Below are 17502 nucleotides of genomic sequence, written 5' to 3' on the forward strand. Positions count from 1 at the left end.
CCCCTCCAAAAATGTTATTAGTTTGAGTGCGTGATCTGTTTAGTAATGGGAAGTTTGCACCAGAAGTTTTTTAAGCACTTGAGCACTTGAATAGTTATAGTATTAAACCACCTACAATATAAGGCATCATTCTCTGCGCAGAGACGGATTCGTGGAATGTTGATAAAAAAGGAGAGTGTATTGTACCCCAAAACACAGAGCATCATACCCTATTTGTATTTTTCTGTGTCCATTAAAACCTCGTGCAACCTTTCAGTTCTGTATCTAGGTTACGAGTAGGATGACATTTTACTTTATAATTAAGAGTCCAAAACCCTTTAACGCCTAGTCTATTAAATAATAGACTATTATGAAATGTATAGACAAAATAGGTGATCCCAGTTGTGCATGTTGAATAAAGCTATCTGTCTTGGATAAGTGAGCCACGTGCGGATTGTAAGCACTTAGTTCCGGCTGTCTCGAGCTTGCTGCTTCTGCTTCCCTTTGGGGGGTTTACCTGCCGTCAGTCTTTATATAAAAGAGAGCCTTGTGGCCGGTCCTGGGCAGTACAGGCGTAGAAAAGATACGGCAGCCCGGTAATAACACGGGCGATGCTGAAGGATTAGTCTGCAGCTACATGTACTCGAAAACTGCACCAATTTTCATAAGGTGAACAAGGGATAGTCACATAACGGTACACAGCTCATCATTAAGGACAAAAAGGCTGCTCGTCTACTTTTAGTGTTGGATAAAGACAGGTGTGTTTTTCGGGTTAATAATATACAGAACAGACTTTTACAGCTGAAGTGAATTAAGCATTAGTCGAACGAGTGAAGTCGAATAAACAAACATAGGAATATAACAACTGCTTACCCTTTGTGGATTGTTGAAGTTGCGTGTAGTGGATAGTTCACATTTCCTTTGTTTGGACTGGTGAGTGTAAATGTTAAACTTCGTGGTATCTTGTAAGTGGAATTTAGTGTACAGAGTGTGCTGTGAGGAAGCTGTTTTTGAAGATTAGTCTTTAGAAAGTTGTTTTTGATACACAGAGAGTGAGGGGAAATTATCTGTGAGGCATGGTGTGATGCTGAAAAATAAGGTAGTGTTTCCTGGAAGTGCTGAGCACTTTGACTTTGCTATCAGACCTTGTTTGTGTGATAATGCAGAATGTAAATGAGTGTGGTATGAGTTTTATTTACATATAAATGTGTTCGTGATATTCAGTAAGTATAAAAATGGATTTAAAGATCACAGACAGCATATCTCTCTTCTACACGCATACCAACTTTGGAGCTCAGAGCTTAAGGGAACCAAAAACAACAGAGATATCTAGACTGCTGTTGCAAAAAGCTTTGGAAAATAGGATGTGCAATAGAAAATTTCCAGGAATGGATATCAACCAGTGCCAGTCTAAAGCTACTGAACCAATACATAATACATACATTGGAATGTTCAGCTTCAGTACACCTGGTTGTTTCTTGATTTCAGTTCATTCTGCCAGTGTTGAAATAAAAGCAACTCTACTATATGCTGAAATATGCCCAACAGGTGCACCATTTTTTCAGTTGTGTAATTCAGTCACAAAAATGGTGCTCCCCTTTGCTTCTATCACCATTCTATAAGACAGTGCAATCCAGCAGCTTTTCTTTTCATGCTAAATTGATCATTTATGTTGTTACTTCATGAGAACAAGAGTTTTGCATTTACATCTACATATTCCTTTCTTAGTATATAATAATCTCAAGAGCCCTTACTACTTTACCATGGTTTATATCTGCCACCTTCTTAATTTTATTCCCCAAAAATTGTTTGCATAGGAAGTTAATATTTTTAGACATGCATTCTCCACTCACCACAACTGAAACTTGCACTAAATAAGTTTAGGTCTCAAATGACTGTTGTTTATCAGAATGTATACCTGACTTGGAAATATCTCTGTTCATATATGTAACCATGCACAAGGATAATCTTTGACTGTGTAGGCATCCCATGAACCATGGGCATTTTTTTTTGACAGTGAGTGTGTCCTGTGAGAGGTTATAATTTTTATCGTGTTATAGTGCATGGTATTAGAAACTCAGAATAATAACATCATAGCAAAAAACAATGAATGCACATGTGCCTCCCTGATTTTTTACACACCCTGTCAAAATGGATCGTGAAAGTAATGGTAATGTCATTGGAAAGTCAAGGCAATCATTCCTTCATAACCATTTCTAACATTTCCAGTACCTTCAAATAGAAGGTTTGTTTTATCTGAGGGGAGGCATTAACCTGCCTTCTTATGGATTCCTTAACTTTGGTCTGCATTGAGATATAGTCTGAGTGCAGCAGTTGAAAAAGCGCGGTAAGGCTTTTTTGGTGGTGGATTACCGCACTGCATTTTAAGTTCTCTGCCCCCCCCATCATTACTCACACTGTAGTCATATTATCTTTATCTGAAGACAGAGTCAAATGGCTAGACTTAAATGCAATATAACATGTCTTCATATGTAGATATTTTACTGTACAGTAATTTAACATGAATAAGAGATGACCATTTTCAAGAAAAATGTTTCTGCACCAGTAAGAGTTAATGATGCTTCCCTCTTGGCTGAAAGTGACACCATAGCTACAACATAAACATTTCTCGTGACTGTGCTGTCCTTCTTGTTTTGTAACCTGCGACTAGCTGCCAGCATGCCAGTGATAACAGTTGTCTGTCTTCACTATTACATACCAGTACTGATTCCATTTCTTCTTTCTACCACTACTTTTCTTGACCAAGACACCTTTAACATTTTCCTTATAGCAACATTTTTTTGCAATATCTGAATATAATTCAGGAACATAGATGCCTCTTGTGTCTCCCTCTCAGATACTGACAACAGTTAAGGCATTTTATTCTGAAGTTAAGCAGTGTTAGTAGTACATTTCGTCATTTAAATTATAGATGTTAAAATTCTAGAATGACTCATTTCACCCACCTTATTTAGCTTAACAGTCTTAGGAACAGCTTGCAGTCTATAGCTAAAACAGGCTCTTCTTTGCATTAGCAGTCTGGAAAAATTGTCTACAAAAACTAGAAGGTTTAAAAACTATTACTTGCCTATCCCTGACTCTCTGACTAAAAATGTAACTAGTGTTTTACTACATGGCACCAAAAAAGATCCAGAAATATACCTTGCATACAACAACTGTATAGATGTGACCACATAGAAACAGCTCAAAAATAAAGTGGCATGGCTCTAGTCGAAACGTATCCTTCTTACCTGCTTCAACAGACTTTATCACTTAACCAAATACAGTTTTATATAACACATGCATTTTGGACACAGTTTCCTCTGACATCTGGAACTATCCAAAACCAACCCACTACTTAAGGTGGGAATATTAGGTAAGCTGAGAACTTGTAGTTAGTTAACATCTTGTGCCCACTGACCAAAGTTCTTGGAAATATTTCACAAGCTAGTGGATATCTCTAGGACTTCAACATTCTGTCTGAAACACAACATGGCTTCATAGCTGCTCCAGGGACTAAGAACTCTTTCATCATATTTGCACACACCATCATTACTACTAATCCTGACAAGAGCCAAGACACTGATTTCTTGACTTCACAAAACTTTAGATTTTCTATTTATCATAGAATTGTGATTAGTAAAATGGAGCTATTAGTTGCCACTGCAGCTCCCATTAATAGTTCATAATTATCTATCTGAGATGAAGCAGGCAAGATCACGGTAAAACTTACTATAAATTTCATGCTTCCAGGACTAGAGCTCCCTGGGAATCTGTCCTTGGACCAGACTAGTTCTTAATTTATACTAATGGAAAGCAGTTACCTACAAATGGTATTTAACTGTTCTCCTGTATGTTGACAATCCAACCCTCCTGTATTGTGTAGGTGATCAAGACAAACTCATTCAAGAACTACAGCTGAGTTTCAGTGCAGTTAAAGACTGAATGATTAACAGCAGGCTTGTACTGAATGAGGAAAACTGAATTATTTTGGTAAGCAAGAACCAATTACTATTTTATTTTCTAGTCTTCAGTTTAAATAAGTCATTAGAAAGCAATGACCTAGAGTGCAAATGGGCAGTTGTAGGTATATTTGAATTTTGACTGTCAGAGAGGTAACGATTAAAGAAAATTAACAAAATGTCATTAAATAAGCCATTTTGTAAATAAGGAAGCCTATATAGAAACAATAATTTTCTGACCATAGATTCTAGAATCATGCTTTTTCATTTCTTCTTTCCAGCTTATGGCACTCTTGTCTCTCTATTTAACAGGCTTGGTGTGACATACAAGAGAAAAGCAAAATTCACAAGTAACCTCATTTCATCCACTCATCATTACATAGCTTTGTAGAACTGGATATTATTTAAACAGGGAAAAAAATTAAAAAATAATTTATTTATGTGCAAACTTCTATACAGGAATACTTGTCTACATTTGTCCTGTCTCTACCTGGTGTAAGAGCAGGAGGGAACTGTGTTCTATCATACAAACATGTTACTCATTCAGAAACTGGAGTCAAAGTGCCAAATCTTTTCATTCCAAAGTGAATGAGCAATTTAAGTTTATAGTCAATAAAAAATAGTTCCTTATTCTCACAACTGAATGCTTGGAAATTAACCATTTTCACATTTTTTTTGTCCTGAGTAGGAAGTGTGAAACACTGTCACAGTGTACACAGAACAGAGTTGCTATCTTATCCATATTCAAAGATTTTCTTTTTGATTGGATTGTAGGTGATTACTAGGCTAATAACTTCAGGTGATCTTTCTAAGCCTAGTCAATAACTATGCTTCCAAAGGTGAGCATCAAACCCTGTGTCTTGTGTCTGCGAGGTAAACCCATTAACCATTATGCACCCCCCAAACTCTGAACTATTACTCATACAATGCGCTTTTATAATTTTTTTTCTTAAATGTTCCTAGATAATTGCAACTAGCATAAATAATTTCTGTTTTGCACTCTTTTTGCACATAGCATATATGGGGTTTTAAAAGGCTTGTTGCTTTTATTGTTTTCAATCTTTTGACATTTTGGTGGTCAAGGAATATTTCAACAGCAGCCAACATTAGTCACAGATCTCCTTTAGAGAGAAGCATAGGAACAGATTCCTGAAATGTAAGCACGTGGGGTAACATGCTACCCTAAGTGTATGTGTTACACCCAGTTCAAAGCCCAGAGTTGTGGGAGATTTTAAACCATCTAGGCTAACTGGAATGGCACAGCCTTACACATGGTTCAACAATGGGAACTGGACTTACAGTGCCACAAAACATAAGACTGCTTACACTAGCATTGAATGTAACTATAAAGTTTATAAGTAACAAAGTAGCTGACTGATATTATTTGGCCATTGTGGCATAGTAACTTCTCCACCTATGTATGGGAACTGGTAGTACATGGGGCGGGGGGGGGGGTAAGTCCAGCAACCTGCAGTACCAGTTCCTACTTACAGGAGGACCTGTATTGTAAGAAGAGAGAAGCTTGTGGGAAGCAGTTAAGACTTGTCAATGTGCTATACATATTTAATGTCAAGATTTTACTTTTCAAAGTTTAAGATGACTGAAATATAAAATCTCTATTTTTATGGACTGCATTTTCATTAACACAACCTCACACCACATACCTATTGTCATGTCAGATGTAAGAAATACTTGTGTGATGCCCATGCACTGGCCCAGCAATCAAGCAGCCTCAGTCCTCACCACTAACACCAGTGAGGGGCGTCCACATTGGGAAGGATAACAAATACACACACAGTAAAGTACAAGTTCCCTTAAGAGCACACAGAGATCACAGTCAGTCTGGGGCTGGTTTCTCCCTTTCTCTCCAGATCCCCAATAAGACACCCTACTGGCACAGCTATAGGGTCCAGATCTCAGCATAGTGGTCAAGCTAAAACCTCCAGCACCCTGTCTGTCCAACCAGTGCTTCATGTCCGTGCACAAGTACCTGACACACACACACACACACACACACACACACACACACACACACACACACACACACACTTTGAGATATACATTATATACAAACACACAGACACTCCTTGGGAAGGCTGGTACAGGTTGTCCAGCTATGCCCCTTCTGCCCAGACTATATGGTAGTACCACTTGCCACCAACACTAATATCAGCTACTAATAAGGCCCTTATTAAAGGGTGTCCAATTATTACTGTGCAATATTACTTTCCAAATGGTAAGTGTGACAAACAGCAAGGTTTATTTGCGGTGGCTTGGACAGTATCACTATATATATGCAATGTACTCTAGAGCTTAAATTATCTCTACATAAAACAGTCACACTTGAAAGGTTTAAAAATATTTAATAATAAATAATAAAAACACAAAACAATACTTCTTACTACGCAGTGGTAGTCAAGAGTTCAGAGATCACAGGAAAATGCTTAAAATAATACAGTAGAATAGTTCTGACATCAATACAGAAAACAACCAGTCTAATCTTCCTATTTCCTTGCTATTTCTAAGAACAAACACAGTTCTAAAATAAACTTACATATAGAGCAAAGCAGTGCTGATGACGTTGGACGTTTTAAAGGCAAATGCAAAATGCTCTGAGTCTTTCTGCCCTTAAATTGATAACACAGTACTACTGACTCATTTCAGATTACATCATTTCTTCTCTGGTTCCCAGGCTAACAGAAACTCAGAGTTTAGCAGTCCTTTTGATCTTGCACCTGGTTAGGAAGCTACAGCAATAAAATACATTATACATGCGAATTCTAGCAAATAACTCTGGTCTAAAAACAATAGAACAAATCCCTTCATTCAGACATCTCGGCTCAGAGTTTTGAGATCAAACAATTATACAATGCTTGACTTATCAGCTTTCCTCCAGCAGAGTGCAATGTGGTTACATTTTTGAAGTTCAACATTTACACCATTTTCTTCCATTTAAGAGAACAAGCCTGTGGCTTATATTAATGTTTTCAAATGACAGAATTATCTACAAACTCCTATCTGACTAGGATGGCAGCCTTTACATATCTTCACATATCTCCACCCCCCCCCCCCGGAGATCTCAAGCTAGATTTTCAAGTTACCCTTGAGGAATTTGCTTGAGAGAGTAAGGTCTATCTGAGTATACCTTACCCCATTCCCTGTCTTGAGAGTCCATCTACGTTGGCATTGCTACACCCATTGAGGTGCTGCACTGACATATCATATGCTTGCAACCCTAGGCTCCATCTTAGCAACTTGGCATTTTGCTGGCTGGCTCTGTGTAACCATGTTAGGGGTTTGTGGTCTGTAACTACAGTGAATTTTCTTCCATACAGATAAGGCTGATGTTTCTGCAGTGCTCACACTATGGCTAGCATTCCTTTTCTACAGCTGCATAGCATTCCTCCCTGGGTTGGAGTCTATGACTGAGATAAATCATTGGGTGCTCTTCTCCCACTGAAGAAATCTGGCTAAGTACAGCCCCCCACTCCATGGTTTGAAGCATCCACCTGCACAACAAATTCTCTGCTGTAATCTGGACTGGCTAACATAGGGGGTCCTCCCAAAGCTTCTTTAAGATTCTGGAATGCCTGCTCACATGCTGTTGTCCACACTACCTTATTTGAGCCGTTCTTCCTTGTTAAGTCTGTGAGGGGAGCAGCTATGGTACTATAACTGGGGATGAACGTTCTGCAGTACCATGCTGTCCCTAAGAATGCCCTCACCTGCGTTTTGGTAACAGGTGGAGGACATGCCTGAATGGCTTACACTTTGGCAAGTTCTGGCCTGATCTTAACACTCCCCACTCTATGTCCCAGGTGGGAGACCTCTGCCATACCTACCTGATATTTGCTCGGCTTAATGGTCAACTCTGCCCCCTGTAGTCTGCCCAGCACCTCCCTGACATATTGAAGGTGGTCTTGCCAGGAATGGCAGTAGATAGCAATGTCATCTAGATAAGCAAGGGCAAACCCTCCTGCTACTGCTAGGATATGATCTACCAGCCTCTGGAAAGTCGCTGGGCCATTTTTCATCCCAAAGGGCATTTTGTGAACTCATACTAGCCAAAAAGATTCAAAAAGCCTGACTTCTCTCTAGCACTGGGAGTCAAGGACACCTACCAGTAACCCTTGGTAAGATCAATGGTTGTAAGATACTTAGCCCCACCCAGCTGCTCTAGGGCCTAATCTGTCCTAGTCATGGGGTAAGCATCTGACTCTGTGTGATTATTTAATCTCCTGCAGTCCACACAGAACCTGGTACTGCCATCCTTCTTTGGCACCAGCACCACTGGGGAGGCCCAGGGATTGTTGGACTCTTGAATTACCCCAAGTTCCAACATCTCCTGTATCTCCTCCCTCAGAGTCTGTTTGACTCTCTCAGGTACCTTATAAGGGGCCTTTCTAATAGGCCTTTCAGGTCCTGTATCCACCTAGTGCTGCACCAGGTAGGTGCACACTGGTTTCCCAGTGAACACGTCCCCAAACTCCTGTAAAACTGCTTGGATTTCTCGAACCTGGGTAGGAGATAGCTGCTGGGACATTGCTACCCCTTCCACTGAGGTGTCAGTCCAAACCTCACTGAGGAGATCAGTCACCAGATCTCCCTCAAATTCCTCCTGCAACCCATTGCAAATGCTCAGCACAAGGGCCTGCCTATCATGGTAACATTTCATGATGTTAACATGTTACAGTTTGTGCCACTGCCTCCTGCCTAGCAGTTCTACCATGTAGTTAACATCACTTACCTTTCTTATCACCTTGTAGGGTCCTTCCCAAGCTGCTTGCAGCTTGTTGTGTCTGACAGGAATGAGAACCATTACCTGCTGCCCTGCAGCATACGCTCTACCTCGAACATTCCTGTCATACCATACCTTTTTCTGTTGCTGGGCTTTTGCCAGGTTCTCCTGGGACAAACCTATGAGTTCCCTGAGCCTTGTCCTGAGGTTTAGGACATATGATACAACAGACTCTTTGTGAGATTCACACTCACCTTCCCACTCATCATGAATTAAATCTAGAGGTCATCTCACCCTATGCCCATACAACAACTCAAAGGGTGAAAAACCTGTGGATTCCTGGGGAACCTCTCTGTAAGCAAACAATAGATGGGGCAAATATTTGTCCCACTCCTTCTTAAACTGGTCTGCAAATGCCCACAGCATGGACTTGATTGTAGAGTTTAACCTCTCGACCAGGCCATTAGTCTGGGGATGGTAGGGGGTGGTCTTCAGGTGGTTCACTCCACAGTACTTCCACAGACAAGCCAGCAGGTCTGACATAAAATTGGCACCTCTGTCAGTCAGTATTTCTTTTGGGAAACCTACCCTGCTGAAAATCTCTGACAAAGCATTTGCCACCCTTTCCGTCTCAATAGAGGGCAAAGCCACTGCCTCAGGGTATCTTGTAGCATAATCTACTACCACTAGGATATACTTTTTCCCTGTGGAACTTGGGGTACTCAGAGGCCGCACAATATCCATAGCTATCTTCTGAAATGGCTCCTCAATCACAGGCAAAGGCATCAAAGGAGCTCTCACCTTGTCTCCTGCCTTGTCTATCTTTTGGCACTGCTCACAGGTTCTGCAGTACCTGGTTAAATCTCTGGAAATTCCAGGCCAAGACAAGTTCTACATAATACGTCTCTTTGTATGTTTTATGCCCATATGATCTGCAAAGGGAATATCATGGGCTATGACTAGAAGCACCAGACAGTAGGCTCTAGGCACTACCAACTGCTGTATTCTCTCACATTCTTGCCCTCCCTCAGGGGTCCACTCTCTACACAATAACCCAGTATACAGATTCCCCCTTCCCTTGAGAATCAGGTCCCTCACTATCCACCTCTCTCAGGCATTGCAATGTAGAGTTTAAGAGCTGAGCCTGTCTCAACTCACTCTTTGTAACCCTTCCTAGCTCCCCTTCCACAGGAAGTCTTGCATCCTCTGTCATTGGTGCCTCACTGTCAGCCGGGGTACTACTACTCACCTTTACCTTTGCAGTCACTCTGTCCAAGGGAACATCAGTACCCACAAGCTGCTGTGGCTCACCTAAAATCTCATTGCTACAGAGCAGCTCCCTCCCTGAAGTAAACTCCTCACCAGTCCTGGCTGCATGTATGCGGTCTGTCTGGGTCTCCCCCAGGCTACCAGACCCACATGCTTGTCTCAAAGCCTGATTGCATATAACTGCATAAACACATGGTACTGCCTCATTAAAATCTTTCCCTATCAGGATATCTGCAGGATGGTAGTTTGGTACCTCTGTTGTCTCAAGACAACCCACTATTGGCATTTTGTCTTTCCCACTTACTGGCTCTCACACCTTTTGTTCCACACCTTGCCTCCATGGACATCTGTATGCTACATGGCCCCACTGGTTGCATTTGAAACATTTAACCCTAGGTCCTGCATATGTACCTGGACTAGTGACTTCCCCTGCTACTGGCAGATTCTGTTGGGGCAGTATGGGTTGCTCACCATGGGTTCCTTTAGACCCATGAGCAGTACTGGGGGTCCCTTTCCTGTGCAGGGATGCCCGACTTCCTAAGTATAGGTCTGTCTTCTTCCCCAACTCATCTGAAGTAGCACATTGTCTATCAGCTAACCAGATCCTCATGTCCTCAGGCAAAATGATAAGGGCTTGTTCCCTCACCAAATGGTCTGCCAGACCTTCAAACGTGGTGACCTGACATCCACTCACCCACCTATGAAAATAAGTGCTCAGTTCCACAACATATTCACACACACTTTCATCTGCCTTGCATCTATGCTCATGAAACTTTTTCCTATAAGTTTCAGATGCTAGCTTAAAAAAATTGTAGCAAACAGTTCTTAACAGCAGTATAATTAAAACAATCAATGTCAGACATTTTGGACAAAATAGTTACAACTTTACCATGGAGTAAGGAGGCCAGAAACCGTATCCAGAGTCTTTGGTCAACATCATACTGTTTACATACCCTCTCAAACATATGAATTAAACTATCAAAATTATCCCTCTCTGTAAACTGCGAAAAAAAATTTACTGACCTTTTGTGCTTCTGTGGTCCAGTTACTGCCTTCCCCATTACCTCCATGACTCTGGCTACGAGTCAGCATCTCCTTTTCATGCTGCCCCTGCCGCTCCTTTTCCACAGCTTCCATTTCCAAATGCCTGGCCTCCAACTCAAGTCTCTTTAGCTCCAGATGGATTTTTAAGTCCTCTGCACAAAGGTTGAGCTGTCCATTCCCTGAGTTTTGTAGATCTCCACGGCCGGTCTGATCATTCTCCTGGTTGCTGTCTTCTGATGCAGCTGTGACCAAAGCTGCAATCATGTCTGCCTTAAGTCAGGTTTCCCTGCATCAGTCCTTTAGCCTGGCACATCTCAGCCAACTGGCTCCTTGTCAGCTTTCCATACTCCTCTGCTGACATGCTTGCCTGTTCTCCCTGACTAACTAAGCTCACAAAAGAAATAAAATAATTGTGATCTGAACTCTGAATATTCACTGTGTGGCTGATTTAGAGTACAAAATCACCTTCAGTGATCACTGTACACAAGCTACAGGAATTCACTATCCACACCACTGCAAGCCAGTTTGTATGTGCCAACCAATTAATATGTGATGAGGAAATTCCACCACTGCCACCAATTAATATGTGTTGAGATCAAACAATTATACAATGCTTCCAGCAGAGTGCAATGTGGTTAGATTTTGAAGTTCAACATTTAACACCATTTTCTTCCATTTAAGAGACAAGCCTGTGGCTTATATTAATGTTTACAAATGACAGAATTACACAGGCTGGCAGCCTTCACGTATCTTTACATATCTTCACAACCTACATGATCAACTTTTAATCCGTTACTCCTGCATGTATTCTCAGGTCCAGCACACTGCTGGCACTGTGGGAAAGTTGACTTTGGAGGTTTGCCTCTCCAGTTGTATATCAGCATCATTACTTAACAGATATGTGATGGGTGGTTTCAGGTGAATTTGATGGTTACACGGCAGCCTTTAAAGTTGTCAGTTTAAGTAAAGAATAGGTAATGAGATTCACTGACATAAGTTCACAGGATCATAGGCACTTACTAAGCTATTGATCTGTAATGATCTTAAGAAGCATAGTCTTACATTCCCTGGTACTTTTTAGCCCTTATATTTTGGATACAAATAACCCAAATGCAGGCAGAACAGGGATATGTTGGGACATTTTCTTATTGTTGTTATCCATGAGGGACATGGGTGCTAAACCAAGAATGACTTTGTGGTTTCCCATCCATTCATCCAAATTAAGTTTGTATAGAATAAGAAAAGTGCTTCACATTATGTGGAGTGGAAGATGGATCCATAGAATAGGTTTTAGGTTCATAGTTCCATAGGTGTTTACTAGGCTAATGACCACAAGGGCCTTTTTAAGCCTAGCCATGCATTCTAAATTTCTGACAAGTTCTGGTACCCTTGAGAAGTCTAAGCAGGGGCTTGGGAGGAGGTGAAACATTTACAAGTAGGGGCCTGGGAGATGAACTATTTACAGGTTGCCTGTGTCTATTAGAGACATAGGTACCAATCCAGTGATGAATTTCTTGTAACTCCATCCATTTGTCCAAGTTGTGCAGATGAATTGTGTTAGGGAAGAACTCTGGCTCACATGGATGGGGAGCCTGTTCCAGAGAAGGGGGTAGTCTCTGGGATACATAACTATCTCTCCAGCAGGTCCTGTTTGCATCTTTATCAGGACAACCCAGGGTATAAACATATTGTCCTATACTGATCATATTAAAGCCTTATCTCTATACTTGATCTCTTTCAGGTTACTGAGAGGTGATCTGTACTTGGCATGCAAGGCATCCTGGGATCCATCCCTGATGCACCTTTTGCAAAATGAACTGCATAAGAACCACTAGATCCAAGGATTTGAATTTAGCTTGTGACTTAATATATGTTGGTGCGAAACATATGTGTCTCAGAGGATCACATGTTCTTGAACAGGCTCCCCATCCATGTGAGGCAGAGTCCTTCCCTAACCATATTTAAGCAGAACCTAGATCAATGGATGGGAAATTGGAAATTCTACACACATATATATATATATATATATATATATATATATATATATATATATATATATATATATATATATATATAGCATGCATTGTGTTGTGGTGAAATTCACTGATTCACTTTTGCATGAGCCCCTACTGACCTCCATAATACACAATGAAATATACTGGATGCATGGTGGGTATAGAGACCAATCTGCACTTCAGACATATGGTGCACTCCTCCATTGCATTGACTTAACTATTTGAATCATTGAATGGCTGGCTGTCTATTTCTTAAACTTTGTATAAGTTGAGGAGCTGGATTCCAAACTATTTGGAGTGGTGCAGCAGAGAGCCTTACCCATCTAGCTTTGCATCTCTGAATCTGATTGACATCCACCTCCTTCATCCATGGGCCTGACAATGTTGAGTACCTCATAGTGCTGAGATACTGACTGTAAAAGAGTCTTGCTACATTAGAAGTGAGTAGTGAGATTCTGACACATTCTACGGCAATGAATCTCATTGTACATTTCTGGGATAGAATAATCCTTTCTGAGTATTGGCAGAACTACAGAATCTGCCGAGACCTGTCAGGTGTCACAGCTCCAACTGGAGGGCAGACACACTGCAGACATTGAACGTGCCTGCCAAAGCTGCCATGCAGGTGGAGCTCTGTGTCAAAGAGGCCATCCTGCACAACAGTGCCACGTGACTGATGGAAGGGAGAATGGCTATTTGACATTCACATATGCTTTCATTCAGCCATCAGCATGGGATGGGCATACCAGGAGACTTTTCAACCTGGAAATACCCTAAACATTTAACATTTATACTTATGCAACCTGTCTCCACTGAAATTTGGGGATAACTTATACACCATCTTACTGAGCATGTGAACAGTTGGCTGCCCCCCCCTCCCCTGCATAGCTATCAACAGTAACTAAAGAGCTCCACTTTTATGTGGGACTTCTTAATGCAGGCAGTTTGTCTTCCTACCATGTGCTGACAGCGATACTAAATTCCTCTTACAGATGTACACCTCTAAAGTGTTACGGTCCTGGAAGTCTGATTCTTCTTTTGAAATCGGGAATATGCCAGTCCTCAGTAACATATGCCAATTCAGTAGTGGCAGAGTCCTTGTTTATGGGCTTGGGACTGAGATGAACTGCTCAGTACCATGTCTTCACCCACTCTGATTCTCTTTTGGAACCCCATCCATGAGATCATGAGGTATGGAACTAGTTTAAATGTCTTCTTTAATTAGGATGCAAAACATCATAACTATTATATTTAAACTGCTGTAAATCATAATCCTGACAAACCAGTGTAGAAAACAGTAAACAAACAAAAAAAAAAAAAAACATTTTTGCAGGGGTATACTCTTACATCCTCAAACACATACCTAAACTCTCTCACTCTATCTGTTTTTCTCTGATTTGACATCTTTTATTCATTTTTAATGAGAAGTCTTTATTGAAGCAAGTGTTGTAACATATGCCTGTTCATCTTCAGGCATATAAATGGGAAGTCACATGTGTGAGAGCATTCCTTAGTTTATAAATGTTTCTACATTATAAAAAATTTATTTTGTATTTAATACTTTTATATCTGTTGTAGGCTGAATGCTGGTTCAATAGGGTTGTGTGGATTGTCTAATATATCATTGTGATTTACACATTCATTTCTGCATTAGATCAGTTTTTATGCCAATTATCTCTGATAATAAGAAGACAGTTTTCTTAGGTAACATTTCAAATCTTTAATATCATCTGTCTATAAAATCTGCTATCTTTCTATCATTGTTCAAATTTCTGTACTTTGTTCTTTTGTAAAGTGTTAAGGAATTAGTATGTAAATGAAGCTGAATTTTGTATGCATGCATGTTATCTGTGCTTATCTATATGGTGATATACTGATATGTGCATGCTTTCAAGACTCTGACCATGAACTGATTTCTTTGTACCTGTATGTCACTGCCAGTTTATTGAATGGTCATATACATTAAAAAGCCTGGTAAGTACATCAGCAGACTGACACTCTATACACTGAAACAGCCATTCACGGAGTAATCACAGAGCTCACTCAAAGTAGCACATACAGAAAATCTGGATTTCTGGTTTAAAAGGCCTCCTGCACCCCTGACATGCCCCTGCAAATACATTACCTCTGACACCACCCAAACATAAAAGAAAGGCAAAGGAGACAAAAGTAGTAAAAGGCGTACCGTCTTCTGCAGCACCTGCACAATCTCGTAAATCATGAAACAGTACAGTTCACTGATTGAGACTTGAGATCACTAGCAGTAAATAAGGGACACGGCGAGGTTGATTCAGTTGGAGGGCATTTGTTAGTTTGAGCCATTGCAAATTGTTCTCTTCCCATATATGTCAGAAATATTGTTATAATGAGCTATATATACATTATAAATTATGGCAAAATCTGGTGGTGTCTGTGTTTGGGCAACATATTAAGGGTGTAACATCTGTACCAGTATAATTTAAATGATTAATTGGCAAAAATGTTGTTAAAAGAGGGCTGGGAGTCCATAATGTTATGAGGTGCGTGCCTCTCACTGAGAGGGATTTTAAGGCCAAGACAGGAGTGAGAATTTTGGTGGAGTATGACCTGAAAAATGTGTGGAATTACAGGAGATTTATTGGAAAACTTGTGAATTTACTCAAGAAGTGACAGGAGTATAATGGTATGTATTTAAGGGTTTGAAGAACTAAAATACCAAGCCTGTGTACTGTAAGCATTCTTACGGTTCACTGAAAAAACTTTAAAAGCAGACTAATAAAACAGAACTGAACTGTAAATAACTTAGAAATGTGATAAATGTGTTAAAAAGTGTGCCTGTATGTCCACACATATTTTTATATATATGTATATGTATATATATATATATATATATATATATATATATATATATATATATACACACACACACACACACACACACACACACACACACACACACACACACTCTCACAAACACATAATGTGTGTGTGTACAAACATAAATGCATATCCGCATACACTCAGATTTGCACCATTGATATGTCATGATATCAGTAAAATATGCTTTATGTTTACTGAGTGAAACATGAAGGGGAGAGAGGTTAAAGAACAAAACAGTCAATATTCTACATTTATGATATTAACTTATCCATGTTTTGTAAATATTATATACATATTCTAAATACTTTTTGGATGACAATTATTGGTATACATTGACTATGATCCACAGACTGACCTCTTTTTGTAATACCTGATATTTTCCAGTCATAGTTGCCATCATAAACTAGTTTGTTTCAAACTGTACAACTGGTACTTTATTACAGTCACAATCTAATAGATAATAGACTTCAGCAGGGAGGCTGTATTGCATAAATCCATCATATGCTGAGGTGATTCATCCTGAAGTCATCATGAATGACCATAAAGCTGGCTTAAAGTATGAAATCATATCGGTGCATGCATGGAGACAAGCTTACAGTATTAAGTCTGCATGTCTCTAGGGCACTATTATCTGGAATGCATGGTATGCTAGAACACTAACACAAGTGTGAAATGCTTACCCAAGGCACTTGGTCATGTCTATCTCTCTCCTTATATGAGAAAACCTGTGAAGCTTATGAACTGCCAAAATATTTGATTCTTTCTGTTTGATGTAAAATACACCATATTCCTTGATCAAATATAAAGTAAGCTGTCATGAAACATTTTTTTTCAGGTTTACTATAAAATGTAATTTATTTCTCAAATGTTTGTTCAGCAATTTGCATATATATTTCTACCTTGTATATAAAACATATATAAAAGGAAATCAAATTACAATGCTAACAGGTTAAAATGAAATTGTAAAAATGTATTATTGTTTAGCCATATTTTTATTTAATAAGGCACATTTTTTTTCTATTTTCAAAACAAATGCAATGATGAAGTATTCTCTATTGAGGCCAAAAATAAAAGAAGCACTGTAGTATCTCAGACAAAACCCTTCTTAGGAGTAATGTCAGCCATAAAAATCCTCAAAATTCAGTATTAAGTGTTCATCTAATTTGTCTAGTAAAACTAAAGAGCAAGACAAGATCAGATAGGGCTTAAATACAGCCAATTATCTAAATTTATCGCCTCACAGTTAGACATTGCCCGTTCGATTCTCAGTTAGAGCGTCTTCTGTGTGGCGACATGCGTGAATGGGTGTTCCTTCGCTGAAGGTGGTGCGTTAGGCCCGGCAAGCCAGCACGTCAAATCATTAGCGGACCAGAGTTCCGCTGTGGCGACCCCTAACCGGGAAAAGCCGAAAGAAAGAAACAAACAATTTTTACAAAGACTAGTTAAATTCACTCCACTTGGATTGAGTGCATTCAACTTTAAAATATTTTCCTTTAAAATATTGTTGTATACATTCTTATGTGTAAAATTGATATTTACTTACTTATAGAATACAAAATATTTAAGAGAGAGAAATGTTTCTCTATGTATTCTAATATGTAAAGTGGATATTGTCTTCTGTAAGTGAGAGCACCTC

The 17502-nt window shown here is 39.7% G+C and overlaps 1 long non-coding RNA gene across 1 annotated transcript in view; it reads left to right on the top strand.

Annotated features, from left to right (window-relative positions):
• The first annotated feature begins 521 nt into the window (after nt 1-521).
• Nucleotides 522-17502, top strand: part of LOC122798225 — a 1314900-nt gene continuing 1297919 nt past the window's right edge. The window contains exon 1 of the long non-coding RNA XR_006364232.1: nt 522-912. This is a non-coding gene — a long non-coding RNA (uncharacterized LOC122798225). The remainder of the gene's footprint in view (nt 913-17502) is intronic.

This window comes from Protopterus annectens, chromosome 3.part1 (genome assembly GCF_019279795.1).
Source record: "Protopterus annectens isolate FY-2018-M chromosome 3.part1, PAN1.0, whole genome shotgun sequence".
In the NCBI taxonomy this organism is placed as follows: Eukaryota; Metazoa; Chordata; order Ceratodontiformes; family Protopteridae; genus Protopterus; species Protopterus annectens.